At 41.6% G+C, this 22,519-nt stretch overlaps 1 protein-coding gene across 1 annotated transcript in view; it reads right to left on the reverse strand.

Annotated features, from left to right (window-relative positions):
• Positions 1–16,298, reverse strand: part of LOC147214373 (chemokine-like protein TAFA-2) — a 75,191-nt gene extending 58,893 nt beyond the window's left edge. The window contains exon 1 of the mRNA XM_086141907.1: positions 15,792–16,298. The gene's annotated coding sequence lies outside the window, so the exon portion shown is untranslated. The remainder of the gene's footprint in view (positions 1–15,791) is intronic.
• Positions 16,299–22,519: the final 6,221 nt, after the last annotated feature.

The following is a 22,519-nucleotide window of genomic DNA, read 5'->3' on the forward strand; positions in this document are numbered from 1 at the left end:
ACCATGTAATATTCATGGAAGTGTAAAGAGGTCGACATTTTAGGATTGCTTGCTGCGGTGAGGGCTGGGGGGGGTGGGGGTGAAGAAAAGCAAATTACTTCCAAGTTGTACTTTTTTGCCTCCTTTAGTCTGCATTTACCGCTCTGAGGTGAAAATACTCCTGTTCTCCCTGTTCCATGACGAAGTTGTCTAATTGACAAGCCACTGATGTAGTGCAGCAGCTCAAAGTGCAGATAGTCTGTGCACTGACATTAAGGCAACTCAGCACACGGAGAAGCAAGAACGACACGCTGATATGCTGAGGAGTGCATCACACAGCATTTCATGCAGCAGTAAAAAATAAAAAGACAAGAAAACTACTTCGATGAGAAAGATTTCCTTTTAAAAAAAATCCGACTTTTCTACTCTCTTTGGAAATGTCCCAGTTAGCATCCCACTGCTAAATACACACATATACACACATATACACGCGCACGCACACACACACTCAAAAAAGTCTAACACACATCCATAATGAACAGGCTGGTTCTTCACTAGCAATTTTCTGTCCTTATAAAATTCTTTATCTCTGGCTTCCCTTCTCCCTCTAGTTCCGCATTCCCATGACAGTTTCTCCTCTCCGGGATTTTGACATTTCACACGTGTCAGTCATCCATGCACAGATGGTGAGCAATGGGTCAAAAGACGATTATGTGCAACAGAACACAAAATGACAAAGCAGAGCCTCGTAGCACAAATCTAATGATATAGATTTACCCTCTCTCTCTCTTGCACACACACGCACACACTCGCGATCTGAGGTACTTTTTAGTCAGTGAATACAATAGGAAAACCTGATGACACCTCTCATAAGTGAAATCTCTGCATCTGCAAATTGGATGAACAAATAAATCCATGGTTCTCAGATCCACATCCTGTTTAAGATGCATTAACCCTCTGAGCTGTAATGTATTGTTATTATTCAGTGTCACACTTGCCCTACCCTGCTTATTCAAATTCCTGTTTTTACATCCTTTTAATCGAATTTGCATGGATTAAGTTTTTATTTTTTATTTTTGTCAGTTTTGCATTTGAAGGCAGGGAAGAACCAGAGTTTAACATTTTACTTTGTAATTTAATTAAAATACCATGTTCTTTCTTCACTTTTATTGTTATGCCTCCATCAAAGAGTGCAAGTGTGGGTGTCAGCCCTACATACATTTCTGTGAAAAGTGGAACGAGAACGCATCATCACAGTAAAAGTAAATTCCTAATGGGGGAATCCTTGGACACTTTGGGGTTACTTTGAAAAGAATGCTATGCCGTAGAGATATATCAAGTTAATTACAGGGAAGCTGGATTTGAGAAAAAAAAATATGTATATGCCACTATTGTATTAAAAAAGCTATGAAGAATTGTAAAAGAGCCGGGGTTCACTCTGGACCGGTTGCTAGTCGATCACAGGGTTTCCGATGAACCTCCCTCATGTTTTGAAACTGTGGGAGGAAATTAGTTTCTTTTGCAAATTTTTCACATTTTAATATCCATCCATCCATCTTCACGGGGGATGCTGGAGCCTATCCCAGCTGTCATTGGGCGAGAGGCGGGGTTCACCCCGGACCGGTCGCCAGTCAGTTGCGGGGCCACATATATATATATATAGACAAACAACCATTCACTCAGTCAATCATTCGGGACAGTTTTCCCAATTTTTTTCCAATTTAACTTCATGTTTTTGGACTGTGGGAGGAAATGAGTTGTTTGGAGGCAACATTTTTGCATATTTTTCACATTTGAGTATTTCTTCTCTAAAACAATTCCATGTCATATTTGGGACTCGTGCCAAAAGGTGCAAGTGAAACGTGTGTGTGTGTGTATGTGTTATACAGTAATTGTGGGCGGGCGGGGGGCATAATTACAGTTGATTCCTGTTGAGCCTTTCCCAGAGATATACACGTCGAGCGCGTTCATGCACACAATTACATACAGAGCACTTGATTATGTCTGATTACAAAATGTTGTCTTCAGGGTGTGACAGCAATTCCGCCTTACAACTCACACACAGTTACTCCGGCAGCACAACCTCTCGATGCATGCAAACACACACCAGACAAACAGTGCGAATGCCCCGCCGATTCTGACAGCACATTGCCAAAATAAACAGCGTCGGCTCTGTCAACACAGAACTCCTCACTGCAAGGGATCTCAGACACACACCTGGCATGACATAAACATCAATCCATACACACATAGGCACACAAAATCAACACATCTGGCCATCAGGGATGTGCACAGACACACATACAGCAGGCCGACAGGGATCAGCAGGGTATTGATATTAGGAATGCAAATGAATACACCTACTGCCTTTCTTAGGCATACACACACTCTACCCCTGACAGAGATACAGACTGTTTCTGACAGGCGGGAGGACAAGTGATTTCCTGGAAGCCATCCTCTCCTTGCCTCTTAATCTAACCTGTGAGTGGCGGGCCGTGCTGGCATCTGAGATCAATGATCCTCTCATATCTGACCTTTAACACAGTCAGACCAGAGCAGGTAAAGGTCTACAGCTCCCCAGTGACTTGCAAAGATATGATACTGCACACACAAAAGCCCAAAAAAATGAATGAGGAAAAAAGGATTGCGGCGCACCTGCGTGAAATTAAAAACACATTAAAAATTCGAGCTTTATATCATAGCTGCAGATTCTATGAACATCAGCACACTGACTCCCTTGGCGTCCAGTCACTTATGGGTTCATCTCTCATGTTCATGCACAGTCATGAAAATGTCATTCTCCTGAAAAAAAAAAGTTTTGTTGGTCTTGGAAGCTGGCACACGGAGGGCTACAGCTGCAGTTGTACATTCTAGAGCTAAAGTTGCGGATTATGTGGCTTTAACCTCCAAAAATGCCAGTAAAAGTCATATTGGATTTTGTGAAACCAGCTTTCATATCATGCATTTTGTTCCTTATGTGAAAACCCATGACATCATGTTTTGTATCATAAGTATGAAGACGGCAACCTTTATCTTTCCTGGTTTGTGTCTAGACTCAGTGTTCATGTTCACATATGACCAAAATAACGTTTACAATCCAGCTTCAACTTATATTTCTATAGGTATTACTGTGAAACCAATTCATTTTGTATGTTGAACTATAATAAGAGTTTTAAGGGAGACGGGTTTGGCAAATGGGATTAAATGACAAATAGCCTTCAAGCGGTTTTCAATAGATTAAAACCTCTAAATACAAAATGGTAAAGTGTTGGAGCACAGCTGCACCATGAGAAATACAAATCATCTCTTAAAGACAGGGAGGGATAATTCTGGCATGCTCCTTCCAAAGTCTTGTTACTTTCTGATGGAGGAGATAATAAAGATTAGGCGTTATTATTTTATCTTGTGCACCCACAAAACAAAGTTGTGACTGGAGGAGTCCCAATTGACAAATTAAAAAAAATTGGGGTCAAGATTTATCATGTGATTGATTGGTTCTTCTATCGCTCATGACAAAGTGCTTCAGTGAGATTTAAGAGTTATTCAAGCAATCTGGATTTTCACTGGTAGGTGGTGTTATGATTCAACAAACTAAAATAGGTCAACCGAACCAAAAAAGGACTGTACACGGTGTGTTATCAGATCATGCAAACGTGCGTGATCCGACACCGCGGTATCTCACAAAACCCTTTAAAATGGGATTGTGCTTCTTATCAGTTGACTAGATTATCTTGCACTATTATAGGAAAAAAAAACTTCTGCTTTACCCCACAGAGGCCAGATGTTCTGTGTGTGTGTGCACGCGTGTGTGCATGTCTGTGCCGTATATAGATATCGATACTATATGAACAAGCGCACGTCTGACAACGGTCACGCTGCCAGAGGTTCCAAGTCCGTAAGGGCCGGGGCGAGCTGGGGCACGGGTCTCCAAGTAGTTTAATCTCCAACAGATCCCCACCACCTGGCCCTGCTGGCAAAACACCAGAACCTCCAGTCCTCCAATCTGGCAACTCATACTGTCCTGTCGCAAAGGGTTCAATGAGCAGACAAATGGGTGGATGGATGAATGGATAGTTAACAAAAAATGCTTAGTGCATCTAATTTACAGTATTTCCCAAATCTCAGTCTGTGCTGAGTGCAGATAAAGGGTAGACCTGCAGTTACAATCTGCATACATGGATTTTTACCTCAGGGAGGGATTTGCTCATGGGTCTTTGATTACCACTTTACGGTCGGGCTTTTCAAAATGACACAATTCCTCAATTCCCTTCGAGCAATATAGCATCTGTTGAATGAGGACTTTTTATTCAAAAGTGACTGTCTTCGTCTATGTCCCCCGCTATGGTTTTTTATGTCACTGTGAATGGAATCTTAACCTAAAGATACGTGTCTCCATTCCGCAGTGAGGCTGAGGGGAAGAAATCACAGTCTTCTTGTTTTTTTGTCAGTGAAGGTGACCATATTTTGTGTTACCAGACATTAAGAGAGTGTAACTTGCCGTCCCGGACTGCACAGCAGAGTCTGTGTGTGGAATCTGTGATGAGATATGAAAACAACAGCTTCAGTTCTTTATCCTCTAAATCTTTTGATCAGTGCATAATCAGGCTTTGTTCACACAAAGGATACGCATACAGACACGGACCATGGCCCCATTCCCAAACAACCACATAAGGGCTGCAACAGCATGAGATTCTTATGATACAAAAACCATAGATCACATACAGTACAGTTTCACTGTATATAGTATTACAAAGATATCATTTAACAACAACTACGGTACAGTTATGGTGAATATTATTATAAAATACACTTCAGTGGTGCATCTAAGATCAAAGTATCCGCCCGGACCTATATTCGGATATGCTTGCTAGAAAATGCTCTTTGAGTCACAGTGTCTTTTTCAGTAATCAGAAAAAGGGGATTAAAATCGGATTAATATTGGAATATTCCCATCAATGTCAACGTAAGTGTGTAAACATTTGGAAATTCAAAATAGGTTCCAATAAATGATCTTAACGTATGCGGTGTGTAAGTCGCTTTACGCTAGAAAGCATTCACCCGTTCACACACACCCGCACACTGATGGCGGCAAAGCTGCCGTGCAAGGCTCTAAATCGACCATCGGGGGCAATTTTGGGTTTACTGTCTCGCCAAAAAAACCTTCGGCACGCAGACATCACCGTGCCTCCGATCAGAGGGACCTCAACCAACTGAGCCACAGCCGCCCACTTAATACACTACATTATTTTAAATTACAATAGAATAAACCAAAAAAAAACAGTTCATTTTAATGTAAACACAGAAGAAATGTGACAGTAAAGATCACAATGTTAAGTCCCCAAAAAAACAAAACCCACACCTAAGCGGAAGAGCTCTGTTATCACAGCTCTGTTTTCCTATTATGTTTTCTTTGTCTTGATTGAATGACAATTGTTCATTTAACGGTAACTAAATTCAGAGTGAGAAAATATTTACACCTGACTCTCCAAGCTGCTTGTATTTCACAACGTTATTAACGAGAACAAGTCAGAATGCACAGGCATCAAACACTCTCTCAACCAAGAAAGTAGCCTTTCCCTGACTCAAAATTATTACACAGTGGAGCAAATGCAGAGGTGATATTTTTCGCTGCATTCATCCAACACTCTGAAACAGAAGGCAAGAGTTAGAGTAAGTGGAGTACAAGGAAAGAAAAAGGGTTTGAAAAAGGCATGGAGCTGGGAGGAGGGACAGATTAGTAGGTGGAAACTTTGAAACACTTGCAATCCTTAAAAAAATGAATAATAATAACAACAACAACAGTGTGTTGAGGCCACTCTTAGCTTAGCACTTACCACTTAGCCCGTAGCACTTACTCTGTTGGCAAACACACAATGATTGCAGCTCTGTAGGAGCTTTTTTTAGGCAAATATATAATGATGTTAAATTCTAGTTTATTTGTAAAAATGTATCCATTGAAAATAATCTGTTTGGGGTGCAATAACAGCCATAATCATACAAAAAAAAGGAAAAATAAGCAGTATAGATGGATGAAGTACCATCAAACTTTAATCACAGCTGTGTAGGTGACACGTGTTGTGTCAGGGAGGGAGACAGCAGAGGTTTCATGTGCACCTGTAAATGTTTCACAACAAAAGCAAATGTCAACTTCTTTTATCTGATTCACAAGAAATGTGAACGGGATTTAAATCTACACAGAGGAAGTGTAGCGATCTCATCAACAGCATAATGCAGACAAATGAGAGTGGGTCAAAACAGGATTTTGGACTATAATAAGCAAAAATATCAACCAAACCTCACACCTAAAGGAGGAAAATGTACCGTCTACAGAGCAGGATTTGTTCTGATCTCTGCAAATACGGCTTAAATGGTCATTTGGCATTTTAACACCAAACAAGGCTTTTAGCTTGATGTCCAAAAGTTCAGACATGCTACCTCTGAAGCGTTGATTAAATGCTAAAATGACCAATGTTTGAGAGAGAGAAAGAGAGAGCGAGGGAGAGATTGTGTGTCTATTTGTAGCCCTTGCTCTGCTTCTTCAATGAGTTCAATTTACACACTTTGTTAATTGGCTGGCACAGCCAAGAACAGCCTAAGATCTGGGGGCCACACACACACACACACACACACACACACACAGATTGAGAGAGAGAGAGAGAGAGAAAGAGAGAGAAAAGAGGAGAAGAGGTAAGAGAAGAGTCTGTCTCTATTTCACTGTGCTTATTTATTCATGTATTAGTTAGTTTGTTCCACTAGGTCTACTTCCAGACTGCTCTAGTAATTGCCACTATATTCTTTGCATTGATTTCCACTCCAACTGCAAAGCTCTGTGCCACGCATGTGCGTAAACACCTACACGCGTACACACACACACAAACACACACACACTCACAACCGCTGACTCTTTAGATGTGCCTCTTTGTAAATCTGGCTACACAAAAACCAAACACTGCAAGTTGTATTCTCGGTCAATTTATTTCTCCATTTATCCAGTTACCTGAATCTCCCTAACATGTATTAATTTCAGTTAACAAAGAAACAGGTGAGACAGCAGGCTTTCTAATTAAAGTATCGAGGAGCAGAAGAGAGATGAGCTTTCTGCAGCACACCCCTCATCGCACTGGCTATAAAAATAGCATCAACACCATCCCAAGCAATGTTCTGACTGCTTGCAGCTCAGGGCTTGTTTCTGGTGAGCAATGGCAGATACAGGGTGGAGATTTTGCTGTTGCTGCACAACAAATACAGAACAAACTCGGTCTGTATAGGCATTCTGTTCTAGCAAGATGTGGTTGCCCAGTCAGGTTGGACTACGGATGTGTCTGAGGGGGCCAAGCTAAAATGATTACAGATGGGTGTAGTGTGTGTGCGTGTGTGTGTGTGTGTTTGTATATGTGGGCAGCTGGGACAGGAGGTCTGCAGGGAGAGATAACTGCTCAAATCTGTCCTCTCCTTCTCACTCACACCCTTCTTCTAAGACCTCTAAAAGCTTCCCCCTAGGCTTACCCTGCACACACAAATACACACACACACACACACACACACACACACACACACACAAGATTCACATATCAACCCTGTCCCCAACTCCTATTTCGGTGTTTGCAGCACCGAAAGAAGTTGAGGTTGATTTGAGAGGAACAGACATGGAGACACAAGAAGGAGACAAGCGGTGCAGGAAAAAAAGTTCTGCTCAGTGAGATCATCATCTATGAATGAGATGCGAGACACAGGTTCGTGCATGTGTGCATGTATGTGGACATACACGGTAACTTAGCCTGTCTGAGCCCATTCAGAGAGGAAGCGAAAGGTGCAGAGGGGTTGTTAATATTTAAACAGGAAACTGCAATCGAATTAGGGTGGAACGGAGAGATGCTCTGATGCTTTTTAAAAATGTCCATCTTCTGGATTTCAGCAAGTTGAATACATTGAACAGAGAAAGAGACAGTCCTTTTTCATAGGATCGAATAAATAGAGAGAGAGAGAGAGAGAGAGAGAGAGAGAACATTTGTTGTTGTTTTATAGCAGATGCTCTTCCTTTGCTCTCTCCCTCTCCCTATAAACAAACAACTCTGCATCAGATGGATTTTCTCTACAACACGCCTCATTGCATTATTTCCTCTTTTCCAAACACCTTTGGGGATCAGAGAGACTATTCTATGTCAGGGAGACTTTTAAGATCATGTTCCCCATCTTGCCAAATCTCAACTGAGAACAAATCTCTCCTGAAGCAGCTCAATAGGCAACCAGGGGGCAGCACTGGCATCGTCATGTGTGTGGCCAGACCTCACAGAGGGACACATTCAAAGCGAGACATTGCTGTGATCTGATTAACTCCTGTTATGAATACCAAGTGGTTTTTCAGTGATCAAAAAGTCAGAAGTGGGCTGGCTCGCTGGTCAGCACCACAGACAGCTCCTCGCTGTGAACGACACCTCGCAGAAATCCAAAGTAGCTTTTCTGAGGCTGTTCCAGGCCTCATTAGTACAGCCAGGGATATGCAGATTGTGGAGAGTGTTCTCCATCCCTAAGCAGAAGAATACTCACAACACAGTCTGACACTAATGCCTCATGCATACAACATGGATGGTAAATCTTACCTGATAGCTCATGAACTCTCCCTCCACCACCATCCCACTGAAGGGAATTTAAGAATGCTCCCTGAGACGTCTAACAGGATTTATATGCATCAAGCACACCAAAATTTGTGGCTTCACACAAAATGTAATGATGGTATTTAGCCTATAATATACCCTGCTGTAGTTCCTTGAGATGAATTTTTTTTTAATTCACAATAAGAATTTTTATTCAGCTTTTGATATTAAAAGACCCTAGGCTTGGAATGTTATTAACCAAGAATTTCCTGATGGATTAAAATAATCTTTTTTTATGTGGCTTAAATGTGTTCGTCAAAAGATTTAGGAGATATAATTCAAACGTTGACAATGAGAAGATCTGTGTGAGATAAGGTGGCACAATGAAAACGTATTTATAGAAGTATCTGACAATGTGATTCCTTGTGACCAAAGTTTAGAAAGCCATCGGCCTCACAAATTAAGCCCTTCTTTGTGCCCTTCTCTGCCACAGCTGCAGCCTGGGAGAGGAAACAAGGCCGACTCAGCCTCATCACATAAAGGCAGGCGGAATGCTAATAAACTTGGATTCAATCAAAGCGAAAGTGGTCTTTTGGCAATTCATGGCTTTAAAATTAGAATTCTAGTTCTGCATTCAGAGCCTCTCGCTGTCTTGCCCTCACCGCACGAGTCACATCCTGGCTGGAACTGAAAGAACATTTAATATTTACTACCAAGGGGATATGCTATTACCTTTACAATAAAATAAGCACTTAAAAATACGAGTAGTTGTTCTTATGTGTTAATAAGCCTTTGAGAGTAATCTTGGAACATCATCTTAGGTAATAAAGACTCCTCCTTGAACTACTTTCTGCAGTTCTTTGCCTTCCACTCGCACCATTTGTTGATTAAGTCTTGTTTCCTGTAGGCACTGATTATCACAAGCACAGCTAAGCAACAGGATCCCATAATAAACATCTGTGGCTGCTGCATCATTATCCATCCAAGAAATGATCATGTTCCTGAGAAATAGCCCAGCTGATGCTGGATTTTTTTTTAAGAACAACAATTTTAAAACCAAGAAAATCATATTAGTCAGAGCATTAAAATATTTGTTTACGAATGTAAAAATACCCCCCTCCTCCCAGATTACAGAACCATGCATGCACTTGTGTGAGTTCACATTAGCATGATCATAGTTTTGTTTTGGTATTTTCTCCCCACATGTGCCCTCACAGTGCTGTGGCTAATGGTGGTGTCATAATATTAGTCATATTAGGAGGGGATTAGTAAGAGAAGCCATCTTAAGAATGTGATCCCTTGGAGGGGGTGCCAGATACTGCTTGTATTACTGTCATTCCTGTCTCGCACACACACTGGGAACCTAGCTGCTTCGCCTGCTTTTCTCAATAGGATCTGCGGGAAAATACGAACAGACCTAAGCGCACCATCTACTATAGCTCGTTCACCTTCTCACTCTGTATTTTTTTAATCTCCTGGACTGAAGTGCTGGTGTGAAACGTGTCTTAGTGTAAAAGAACCAGTCTGTCTGCTTTAGAAGGTGAATCATATGGATTAGGAGAACCAGAATGGCACTGTAGAGCCTCTTAACAAGGTGTTCCTTCTGACCTCATAGTCTGTCAGTCGCCCCGGAAGCCACAGCGACAAATGTTTGCATGGTTCATATGCAGACATCAAAACATGAAATGAGAGTGTGTGTGTGTGTCTGCGTGCATGTTTTTCCCAGTCTCAGAACCCTTTGGCTACCTATCTGGTGAGAATTGCATCCTCGTACCAGACACAATATTTACTTTGGCCAATAGGCTCCAGTGCCTTTGTCCGCTACGCAGTCTGTTTACCTGCACTCAATGTAATTGGTTACTCACTACTTAAAAAAGACTATGGATAGAAATCCCATGCTTTCCTATACGGCCCTCCTCTTCTAGCACAGACAGATGATTTTTTGTCAATATGCAATTTTATAAAGATCATGTTCCTCCATCTTTGTCTGTGCCATCAATAAGCATCGGTGTGAGAACAGCCACACATGCTCACAATGCAACCATCTAGAAAACTAACTATCATAGTTGCTCTGTGTGTGTGTGTGTGCGTGTGTGTGTGTGTGTGTGTGTGTGTGTGTGTGTGTGTGTGTGTGTGTGTGTGTGTGTGTGTGTGTGTGTGTGTGTGTGTGTGTGTGCGTGTGTTTGTGCTCAAACATACAGTCTATAGTACATAGAGCTTCATTCTGAATACATAATTGCACAATTGGACATAATTGCATGTGCTGTGGGCTTGCCTGACAACTTAATGAGGCAGACATAAAATAGCTCGTGGTTCAACTTATAAGGACATAATCAAAGACGAGCAGATAAAAGCGTGCAGAGAAACAAACAACGGCAGGCACTTGGACGAGCAACGAAGAATGGACATATTTTGTAAAAGAAAGATAAGGTGGATAGGAGTGTGTCTGTGTGTGAGAGAGAGAGTACATGCATCCCCATGTCGAAACCTCTTGGACACCATTTGCTCCAAACTATTCATTAATAATCAGTAATCTCAGCTACCAAATGACCCAGGCCCGCGTTAACCAACGGCATTAAAATACAAGCATAGGAAGACCGACGTGGGACACACACTCTGATACACATGAGGCCAGGCCTAATTATGCCGGTCTAATGACCACTGTGATTGCTGTCTAGTTGTTGATGAAGAAAGCCGTCGGGGGCCAGAAGGTTGTATGTGTGGCGCGGCTCCGACTTCTGGCCAACAGCTCCTCTTTGCTGTCAGCCATAATGAGTCAGCCAAGACACAACCCAACTTTCAGTGTTGGTCCGTTTATAGCGGGTGATGATAGCGATACCATCTCCCAGCCCACACACTGGTGGAAAGTCCTGTCACTGTAGACTCATTAGCAGAAGTCATCGCTGTGCTAGGAATCAGCAAATTAAACTGGGTTCTTAATCAAAATCCCTTGTGTATCAAGTATAAATTTGGCAGGTCATTAAAAACATGTGCTCTTATTAGCCTTAACACATCAGGGGGGGAAATCAAATCCTGTCCTCTGTTTTCAGAATCCTGCAGCTGTAAATCTCCTGTCTTGTTTGAAAATGCCAGGTTTCTGTGTTACACTGATGTGGCTCAGTTGCTTTCCATCATCCTCATACAGTATCAGGGGTTCCCGGAGTAGATGGAGGTGGTGGCAGTATTGGTTTGGGGGTGGGGGGTTAAAAACATGTCTGCAGCTGTTGTGCTGTCATCACCATACAACCGCGGCATCACTCTGCATTTTTCCAGAGTCCCAACATGAAACTAGCGTGAGATTATAATAACAATAGATGAATTAAATAAACATAAAAAGACCCCAGCCTGTGGTTTGAATATTGTCTCTTTTGACTTAATAAAATCACATTCTTTTTTCTTGTATATTATATTTATATATATAGATACAGATTATTTCTATATATCATATAGAAATATGCACATTGCTCTATCATTTTAGAAGATTTGTTTATAATTTGCAAATCTCTCGTAACAATCTGTGCCTGATTACATGCCCGTCATAATTTTAAAGGACATCTTCATTAATGAGTGCGGTTTTAAGTTGAATTAACGAATCTCCGAGTGAGTACCGTATATTTCAACAGGTCCACTTTCATGATGTCAACACCGCGTCACATAGTCTTCAACAAGTCTTCGGCTAAATTTATTAAACCCATCTGAACTATTGAACTGAAGAGTCCAAGTCAGCCCTTAACGTTAACCACAGTAAGAACAGTTTGCATTCGCACTCGAGTGAGCGGTGCAATGATGCAATCATTTCAGATTGCGAAAAGTTCTTTGAAACAAAACTAGCGAAATCAGCCGGCAGTGACTCAATGGTTGCGTGTGCAATTTAAGGAGCAATTTGAACAAGAAGGTGAGAAGGCGAGAAGGCAGAGTTTAGAAAAGACAGATAGCCATTAATAGTGTAAATGAAGGGAGACATGTACCAACAGGACCCCAAAGTCATCGATGAGGGTGATGGATGGTGTTTAACTCAAAGATGTGGCAGTTCATCACTCATGTCAAACACATACACGAGTTCTTGGCATGGTTATGGAGAGAAGAGCTCACACCCACCTCGCACTCCCACGTGCCCTCTTTCCTCCCTCTCTTGCCCTCTCTCTAGCTCTTCCTCTCTGTCGTTCGTCTGATTGTCTCTTCACCCACTGAAAGCACTTTGACTATTTTCCACAAACCATTCAGTTTTGATGTGCAATACAATCACATGGATGGCCTTGGAAAAACACCCCCCACCCCCCGACACACACACACACACACGCACACACACACACACACACACACACACACACACGCACATTTTTGGTACCCTCATAAGGAGAAGCCATCACATGTCCTTGTCATCTGTATCTTGCTTTCTGTCATTGACCATTTTTTCTTAGTTTTAGAGGAACCTATATTATATACAATTAATAACGTACTGCAGCACATTATTACCACAGCTATAACCATTAGATTTTATATTGCTATTACATAAATGACTTGCGTTAATTAATCTGGCTCTGGTTATTTCTTGTCATATAAGACAAGAACACCTGTTTCTTGTTATGTTGGAATCAGAAAATAAGTATAATATTTTCCAAATTATAGTAATTAATTAATTGCTTAGTGATCCAGTAATTTCAATGCTTGGTCAATTAATGAAAATGAGCTTCTCTCATTTGGGTAAACTTTATTTCTAGCACTCCTTGCTCCTTTGGCAGTGATGGGCAGTCATGCATTCCGCCTCTCATTGAGTCTCAGCCCTTCCTCACTCTGTAGTCAAGGGAAACACTGTGTGGGGCACCAAGATACTGGGTAAACAGTGGTTCTGCAAAGTGCTTTTCCCGGCCTGTGTATACCTGGGTAATAGAGGCAGTAATGGAGTTTGCTCAGGCTAAGGTAATCCTGGAGCTGTGATCGCAGCAGCTGCTGCTGCTGTTTCACTCCGCGACTGTTCTGTTCCACAGCAGGTGCTGATGTTGTAGCTGTCACCGCTACTGTACCTCACCAGCCTTTTTCAGCCTTTTGGGCGCAAAGTAATGTGAGTGCATATGAATGTTTATGTTCTGGGAAAAAAAAGGCCTTGTTGAAAGATATACATTCAGGCACTGTGCATGTAAGTGTGTGTGTGTGTGTGTGTGTGAGAGAGAGAGAGAGAGAGAGAGAGAGAGAGAGAGAGAACGAGAGAGAGAGAGAGAGTGAGAGAGAGATTCTAAAAATATAGGTTATGTTTGGATGTTATAGTTCACCTTGGGGAGATGGGATGAGGAGTGAGCCGGTGGCTAGGAATGAATTTAAGGGGCTTGATCTCCCAGAGACAATTTCTTTATGTGGGTTACACACATTTAAGTGGCTGCACATTCCTCTGGGCTTCACCACACCTCGCTACTGGAGATGGCCAATGAAATACAGAACATCTTTCACAGGACACATGCTTTTCATTTCTTTTTATTTATCCCCGGTAGTATCCTTTTTTTTTTTCCTCTTGTGTTTTGCTGCCCGCTATCTTTGTCAAGGCTTCTTTTCCAATCCATTGTCTTGCCCTTATTCATTCCTTTTTTTCCTCATGACTTCTACTCATTATCCACAGCTACAGGAAGTGACAAATGGAAATAGAGCTCACATTTTCAGGGAGATGTTCTGCACAGTTGTGTCTTCTGTTTACTTTATTTCCGATCACTTGCCTGTGGTGACTTACAAGTTGAAGAGAGGAGTTTAGAAAATTTTCTAAAACTCAGTGGAAATCATGCTGGATTATTAAGATAATGTGCTAAGTGCTGTAGAATTTAATATGGTTTAGAGTAAGTGCAAGATGTGAATGTTATGGCACAAATCTGTAACCACGCGATGCAAGTGCAAATGCTAATGCTTGATACAATATGAATGACAGAATAACATATTTCAAACTTGACCAATGTTGCCTCACTTTCCTCTCATCGCCACAAAATGTATTCACATACGATAAATATATGCGCGTGATTTTAAATGTATCCTAAACATGGCCAGATGCAGTGTGAGGGCGATGATCAATAGTGTGATATGTGCAGAGTGTTTATTGAAAAAGCTGGCGATGTTATAACATTTCACGATGCCATTCGTCAGCCTGTGGCCACATTAAAAATACATATCGCCATTTCTAGGAGCAACTAATCAGTAAGCCGCATATTTGTTTTCTTTAATGTATTCTTGTATCTCCTCATAAAACCCCAACATTCAATCTTGCCCCAAGCGCCCGGCATCCTTCTCCGCTGTCAGTCATATCTCATTGTCGGTTCTCTTCCCCCCACCCTTGTTATTTCCCCACTCAATTTCTCTCCTTCATTGGTTCTTCGCCTCGTGAAAACAGAGGCAGGGTGCGAAACAGACGGGGAAGAGAGGGGATGCTTGGTATATTTTGGTGAGAACCTTTTCAAAGTTCATGAAAAAGCCCATTAAGGGCCAAAAACCGCAGGAGTGGAGAGACACATATGTTGGGTGAGTCGTTTCCTCTAACTACATGTCAGAACTCATCTGGAGCTAAAAGTAGGCAACACCTTCCACCTCAGAGCATCTACTTGACAGACAGACTGATAACAGACTGTCACAACTGATCTGTTAATCATTATTACACGCCACCACCTTCCCAGTGCTCCCCTCCAGAATCTGATGTCCAGTTTTCACAAAGTGTATGAGGCAGACACCAGGAGGACGAGGCGAGGCAGCTGCACCCTCCAGCTCACAGTCATATAGGAAATTTAAACGGGCCAATGCAAGGGGCCTGCGTGACTCACATGTGTGCATGTGTGTGCGTGTGTGTGCGCGCGCACCCGTGTCTGTGCGCGCTCCTATGAGTGAGTACCGCCGTGCAACACCTGCAAGGACCGCAATCATCTGTCTTGCTTCTGAACACAAAATGATGCCTCGACGCGGAGGCCGGTGACATGCGACTGCGTAAAATCCCTCCAGACAACTTTTTGTTTTTTTAGCTATAAAAAAATATAAAAATATCAATACGTAGAAAATATTCAAAATCCATTCCATGCTGATTTTATTTTTTTATTTTTTTTGCACAGACGTCTGTTACACAATCACACCCTCCCGTGGAAAATGCAGCCTCAATAGTACTTTTCCATCACTTCCATCTGTTTAAAAAAAAAAACGCACGGGACGCGCACGGCTCTTCCGTGCAGGTGAGACGGCAAACGACGTGATCCTTACCTGTTGTTGTGTTAGCCCAGCAGGTAGACGTCTCTCCTCATAGCCGCTCCGCTATCCGAGACGAGAGAGAGATCGGCATCCCCTCTTCATCACCGTCCACCGCCCGCACCGCCGGCCGCTCGGGGTTCGACTGGCGCGGAAAAGTTAAACCGAACCATCCACGCCCGCCGCGGCCGGGCTGTGGCGACACGCAGCCGGTCCCACGCGTGACCTCCTTATTGTTGCAGCCTCCCTTCCTTCGGTGCGGGAAAAGCTCCTGAGAAAGTTCCGCTCCTCTCCCTCCTTTTCCTCGCAGCGAGTGAGGCAGGAGTTACCGGGCCACACCGGCAAGGAGTGGAAATCCACCTTTTCCTTTTTGTTCCCCCTCCCTTTTTTTCTGTTTTACTGTTGTTGTTTTTGTTTTTCAAAGAAAATCCACTCTATCCCCTAAAAGGGAAGCGATGAGAAAAGTGGCGGGACAGATGTGTGGTGCAGCCGAGGGAGTCAGACGCACTGTTTGTGCGCTCCTGCCCGTCCGCGCCTTGAATGTGTCGAGCGCCGGTTCTCCGTCGGCTCCAAAGTGGAGCAGCGCCCCCTAGCGGCCACTTGGGGAATTGTCCTGGGGCTCGGAGGGGCTGATGGCCAAAAGTGAACAATAATAATAACAACAATAATAATAATAAATACATTTAGTAATACATACAAGCCTTGCACATTAGATTTAGGTTGCACTTTGTCTTATACACGAGAGGGTTTTAGCCCCCCATACACTATTTTCGATGATTCTTGCACATGTATATGCATGTATGTTTATTTTTTCTCTTGCATGTACTGTCCATAAGATTTTTAGACTCTGTGTGACTATGTGTATATGTGTCATCTTATGTGAAATGCTCCCGGTGTAAGCAATGTCAAGTTTTAAAATTGTTGCTGTACATCTATCTATCTATCTATCTATCTATCTATCTATCTATCTATCTATCTATCTATCTATCTATCTATCTATCTATCTATCTATCTATCTATCTATCTATCTATCTATCTATCTATCTATCTATCTATCTATCTATCTATCTATCTATCTATCTATCTATCTATCTATCTATCTATCTATCTATCTATCTATCTATCTATCTATCTATCTATCTATCTATCTATCTATCTATCTATCTATCTATCTATCTATCTATCTATCTATCTATCTATCTATCTATCTATCTATCTATCTATCTATCTATCTATCTATCTATCTATCTATCTATCTATCTATCTATCTATCTATCTATCTATCTATCTATCTATCTATCTATCTATCTATCTATCTATCTATCTATCTATCTATCTATCTATCTATCTATCTATCTATCTATCTATCTATCTATCTATCTATCTATCTATCTATCTATCTATCTATCTATCTATCTATCTATCTATCTATCTATCTATCTATCTATCTATCTATCTATCTATCTATCTATCTATCTATCTATCTATCTATCTATCTATCTATCTATCTATCTATCTATCTATCTGGGTATCTGGGTATCTGGGTATCTGGGTATCTATCCATCCATCTGGGTATCTATCCAACTGTCCATCTATTCATTTATCATTTTATTTAAAGGCCCCTTACTCAACTCTCAATGACACCGTACAGACATATACATCTACACAAAATACAGGTTTAAAAGAAACAATAGAATAATTATGATAAGGTGACAAAGTGGCAAAAATAATACTGACAGAGCAGTTTGCGTCAGATGGAATGAGCCATTTTAAACAGATGTGTTTTTTAAATTATGATTTGAATTGGGGAAATTAATCGATGTTGCTGAGTTGGGGTGGTCATGAATTCTAAATACATGTCGAAAAGTACTGATAGCTGTGAGCTATGAGTCGTGTATCATCAGGATAGACTGACAGAATATATGCATAAAATTCAAACACACACACACACACACGCACACACATATGCATTGAGATGCCAATGCCAGACGGATGGAAAGGGGTAAAATCTGAAATATGTGTCAATTCCAAGAGAGTAAAACTATATTGGCTATATCACCACCACCAACCCCACAAACACACACACACACTCCAGAGTGTTTGTGTCCCCGTCTCCCTCTCCCGCCTCAGTGAAGTTCAAATTAAATTGAAGTTACTTTAGCCGGGCTATTGGGATTTCCCAGTAGACCACACCAACGAGCGAACAGGGGGGTGATCGACACCGAGCACCGGCAACACTAACCTATGTGAGTCAGCATCAGGTGTCGCTCAGTTCCGCTGTCTCAGATGACCTGAAGAACTTTACTTTACTCAAAACAAATGACTTTTTTGAAGCCCCAGTCCATTTGGTCAGCTCATTTAAGGAAGCATTCCCGTTGCCTCTTGAGTGGTCAATGTGTCCATGCATGTCTATATGCATGTGCATCTGTGTGTGTGTGTGTGTGTGTGTGTGTGTGTGTGTGTGTGTGTGTGTGTGTGTGTGTGTGTGTGTGTGTGTGTGTGTGTGTTCTATAATGATGTGATATTGTCAAGTTGATGTAGGGTTACACACATGGATGGCAAGGTAATCGATCCATAGTGGTGGTGTGACTGTGCGTGGGCATAGGGGGAGGCCTGGTGCCAGTCATATATCGTTTCACTCTGTGAGCGAATCTATTGCTCTGTTTCGCAGTTCGGATTACTGATCTCTGCTTTCCTGATTTCCGCTCCCAAGTTTCAAGTCCCCCCCCCCTCTGCTTTCATTTGCTTTCTGATCTTACCTTGCTCATCAGTTTCACTCTTGTTTCTCTGATTCTTCCATGTTATCTTAAAGATAATGCAATCAGAACTATGACAGCATCCCCCCCCCTCCTCTCTCTCTCTCCATCAAGTAGGTCTTGTGGAAAACCTGCCTGTGGGATTTGTCCTCTGCACTGTTCTCTGGCAGCACACCTAAACACAGCATGTGGACAGCAAGATAACAAATAGACACATACATGCCCATAATATCCCACTGCTACTTGGAAGCTTGAAAAATCAAACCGATTCCATTGGGATTTGTGGCATTTGCAACCATATACCCCACACCCGCACATTTGTGAACACGCTCCAGTTGGTGGCTTCCCTATGGCACTCAGAGGGATTTAAAATGTGCCAATCAGACCATGGGGCATTTCTGTCGCAAAAATGATAGGATATACTTTATAGAGCAAAGCTCTACAGTTGCAAGATGGCCATAGAGAGCTATGTAGATGAGGCTGCATTCACACGCACAAACATACATAAACCAGTGAGTTTATTGAGAGGACATCCACAAAATGGAATCGGTTTAGTTAAATAATGTCATTTAAACATTTAAGGGAATGAGTGGAAACCAGCTCAAAAGCAGTTGCTGAACAAGATCATCTTTGCCACCATTTTGTATAACTGCATAAACTATAAAACTGTTCCTATTACTTGAATAAGCATCAACAGTCCATTTTTGTGATTGTTTTTACACTTTGGTTCATTCACACCAAAAGGATATCAGTCAGTGCAACTGCTGCTTTTTTTTTCTAACACTTTGAAACTGTAAAGTTAAGGTATAACGTTTTTTTTGCTAGTTCTGGTTTCAGTTATTTCATGCATCGTTCTGCCATTTTAAATGAAACCGAGAATAACAGTCTTCGTAATATCTAAACCGATGCACACGCAGTTTCTTAACAAAATGTATTTGTATATTTGTATTGTTATACAATGCAGCTCTGAGTGCCAAGTCCATTACTTCTTAAGATTTACACATGCACACGCAAAAAAAACACAGATTTTTTCAAGCGTTGCACTTGCAGTTACTGCGGCATTAGCATATGAAAGACAGCAGCTGGAAGGTGTATCTGTCACCACTGTTGACGCTTGTTGTGTTATCCATTTCAATGGCGGTTCATCTGTTCTAGCTATCCTTTGCCCTGCTGCCGTTCTTGCACTTCCTTCACCCTCTCTATGGCTTGACTTGTCTTTCTGAGTCAAGCTCTTTTTTTTATCCCTTGTGACTCCCTATATGACCAATTATGTCCTTGGGAAAATTCAAGGTAAATGGCTCCTTCACATATCAGTGCAAAATGGATGTGTGATGAGTGTTTAAACTATTTTCCTTTAAAAAACTCAAATATATGTTGACGATCAGGAAATCCTAAACTTTTTTTTTAACTTTTAACCCACTGCATAAATCTGTACATTCATTAATTTAATTGATCCGTCTGAATAAGTCGTTTTTCACTTGTGAAGCACATCCAGAACGCTGAATAATGTAAGTTACGGGGCAAAAAAAAGTTACAGTAGATCACTTATCACTGGCTATGAGTCGAGTTGAAAGGCAGAGCGGCCGTTGGCAAAAAACACTTTATCTATGATAGCAGCGGGGTGCAACCTACCAACTCAACTCTCCCCTCTTGTCTGTTTCTCCCTTTCCTTCTTTCACTCAAAGATGTAAATTTTCAAACAGACTAATTCCTTCAAAGCAACGATGAGCATGAAAGACCAGTCTCCACCCTCATTGCTAATTGATGGCCTTGCATCACAGCATGAAAGCTAGATGAGCCTCGCTTGAGTACCTCATTAGCTGCAACTACACTACAGTAGGGTCCATTAAAATTACATTACACACATTCCAGACACACCTTATACTGATCTCTTTTCAGACCAATTTCTTCACTTTGAATGTCATTTACTGAAGCCATATGCAGGCAAGATTAGGCTAAAATGGTAGGATATGCCCACTGTTTTTCATGGGGTTTGACTAATTTTTGCATTTGCATTATTCATTCGGTAAAGATGGGATGTCATTTAAAAGCAGCGCATCTATAGAGCTAGATATGTAATAGCCAGAAAAAATAAGCCCTGATTTTAAAAAAAAGTGGATTCACTTTCATGCCTGTCTTTTATCCGGTGAGCTTTTTTACATCACCTCCATTGTGATTAGGCAGACTTTTCCCGGTAGAGTTTAGACGCTAGCTTGTGACTCCGGGCGCTTGTTGAACCTCGGTCAAAATAAACATTACAGCAGTTTGACTGACAACATTTCCCAGCAGTCCTGGCAGCACCTGGAGATCCTACAGGCCAAGCTGGAGGACATCACATCATAGAAAGACAACTTTAGATGTTGTCCTATCACTGTTGTACCCTGAACCTTTGCAGCCTGGATATCAAACTAAAACATTTGGTTCTGTGTATGTTCTGCAAAATATGGATACCGTAATTTCCACATATGAAGCCGCTACTTTTTTCACATGCTTTGAATACTGCGGCTTAAACAAAGATGCCGCTAATTTATGGATTTTCTGGGGCTAAAACATTTGGCCTCGTCACGTCAGACTAATGAAATTATCATGAAATTCTGAGGCTGATCAATTCCAACACTGAAGAAAACAACTTTAATGGTTTTAGTGCGCAGGGGGAAGATAATAGATATCAATCAGCTGGAGTAGGACAAAGCCAGGATGGAAAATAGATGGGTGGATAAACTTTTCCTTGTGTTCTTTATTATTAATCTTTTTTATCAGCCATGTTACAGGCACTGTTCGAGAAACAGCATTTCCAGTAGTATTTGTGGACAGTGTGTCTTAAAAAAAATGTTAAAAGTTTGAAGTTGAAAAAAGTTAAAAAAAAAGTTTAAAAAAAGTTCCTGTGTAATATGTGTCTGTGTAAGTATCTCATGTCACAATGTGGACAAGTGTGGGTTATATATGTACTGTACACATATATTTACTTATTTATGTTGAACCGGTGCGGCTTATATTCAGATGCGCTCAATTGTCCGAAATTATGGTACACATTGTAGCGAGTCACGAATGTTGGGGGTTATGTTGATGCTTGTTTTCTGTGTGATTTTGGGGTTTGCTGGGAATTCTGCGGGTGTGGTTTGGGGTGCCATGAATTCTGTCTTTTTTTTACCTGGAATTGAGCAAAAACAGTTAGTTGTATTGTAGGCTTGTGCGGCGTGGCTGTCGCCAACAATAGCTATTGCTCATTAAACAGACGTTTTACCGTCACCCAGGTGTTTCCCTGACGACGAGTGTCAAACTGTCCTTTCCCTCCCACTGTAGAGCAAGCATACAATATTATCTCAGTATTTCTAATAACGGTTTTCAAGCAATAAACGAGAGGTCTCTGACATCGTCTGCGGTCCCCAACGAGATTGAGCAGAGGTAAAACCCATGGCCACAGACCTCAGTCACCAGCATATCTCACAACTTTTAACCGTGCCAGCATTATCAAAAAGAGTTGCCTGTCGCCCGCTAGAAAATTCACCTCTGAACATCTCAGTGGGGAACAAATGTGAAGAAAAAGAAAACACTTGTAGTTTTTGTTCTGTTCTGTGAACTTCGGTCACGATCATCAAAGAACACATTTCTGGGCAAAACTCCCTTTTTATTAATAACTGCACATTAGCCATTTTTAAACAGAATATGGGATTAGAATCTTTTTCATCCTTCTCACCATCTCAACCGCTATGGTTCATTTGGAACATATGATAATGACGACCATCCACAAGATTTGTGTCTTGCCCTCTGGTGAAAGAAGGTCAGTTCTGTGCTCAGATCTCTGCATGTACTCCATTTTGGCACAAAAAGTTCCGTTTGGTGCGGATTTCGCCAGCTTTCTCACTGAATCATGAACAAACTAGTCCTCCTGCGTTTGGCTCCAACAAGCCACCGTGGCAAGGAGGCAAAAAAATAATGGGTGTGAGTATTTCAGCCAACTTTGAGTTTTTGAGAGAGCTTCTAGTT

The sequence above is a fragment of the Fistularia commersonii genome, chromosome 34 (genome assembly GCF_037954325.1).
Source record: "Fistularia commersonii isolate RoL2024-O1a breed Wild chromosome 34, RoL_Fcom_v1.0, whole genome shotgun sequence".
Taxonomy (NCBI): Eukaryota; Metazoa; Chordata; class Actinopteri; order Syngnathiformes; family Fistulariidae; genus Fistularia; species Fistularia commersonii.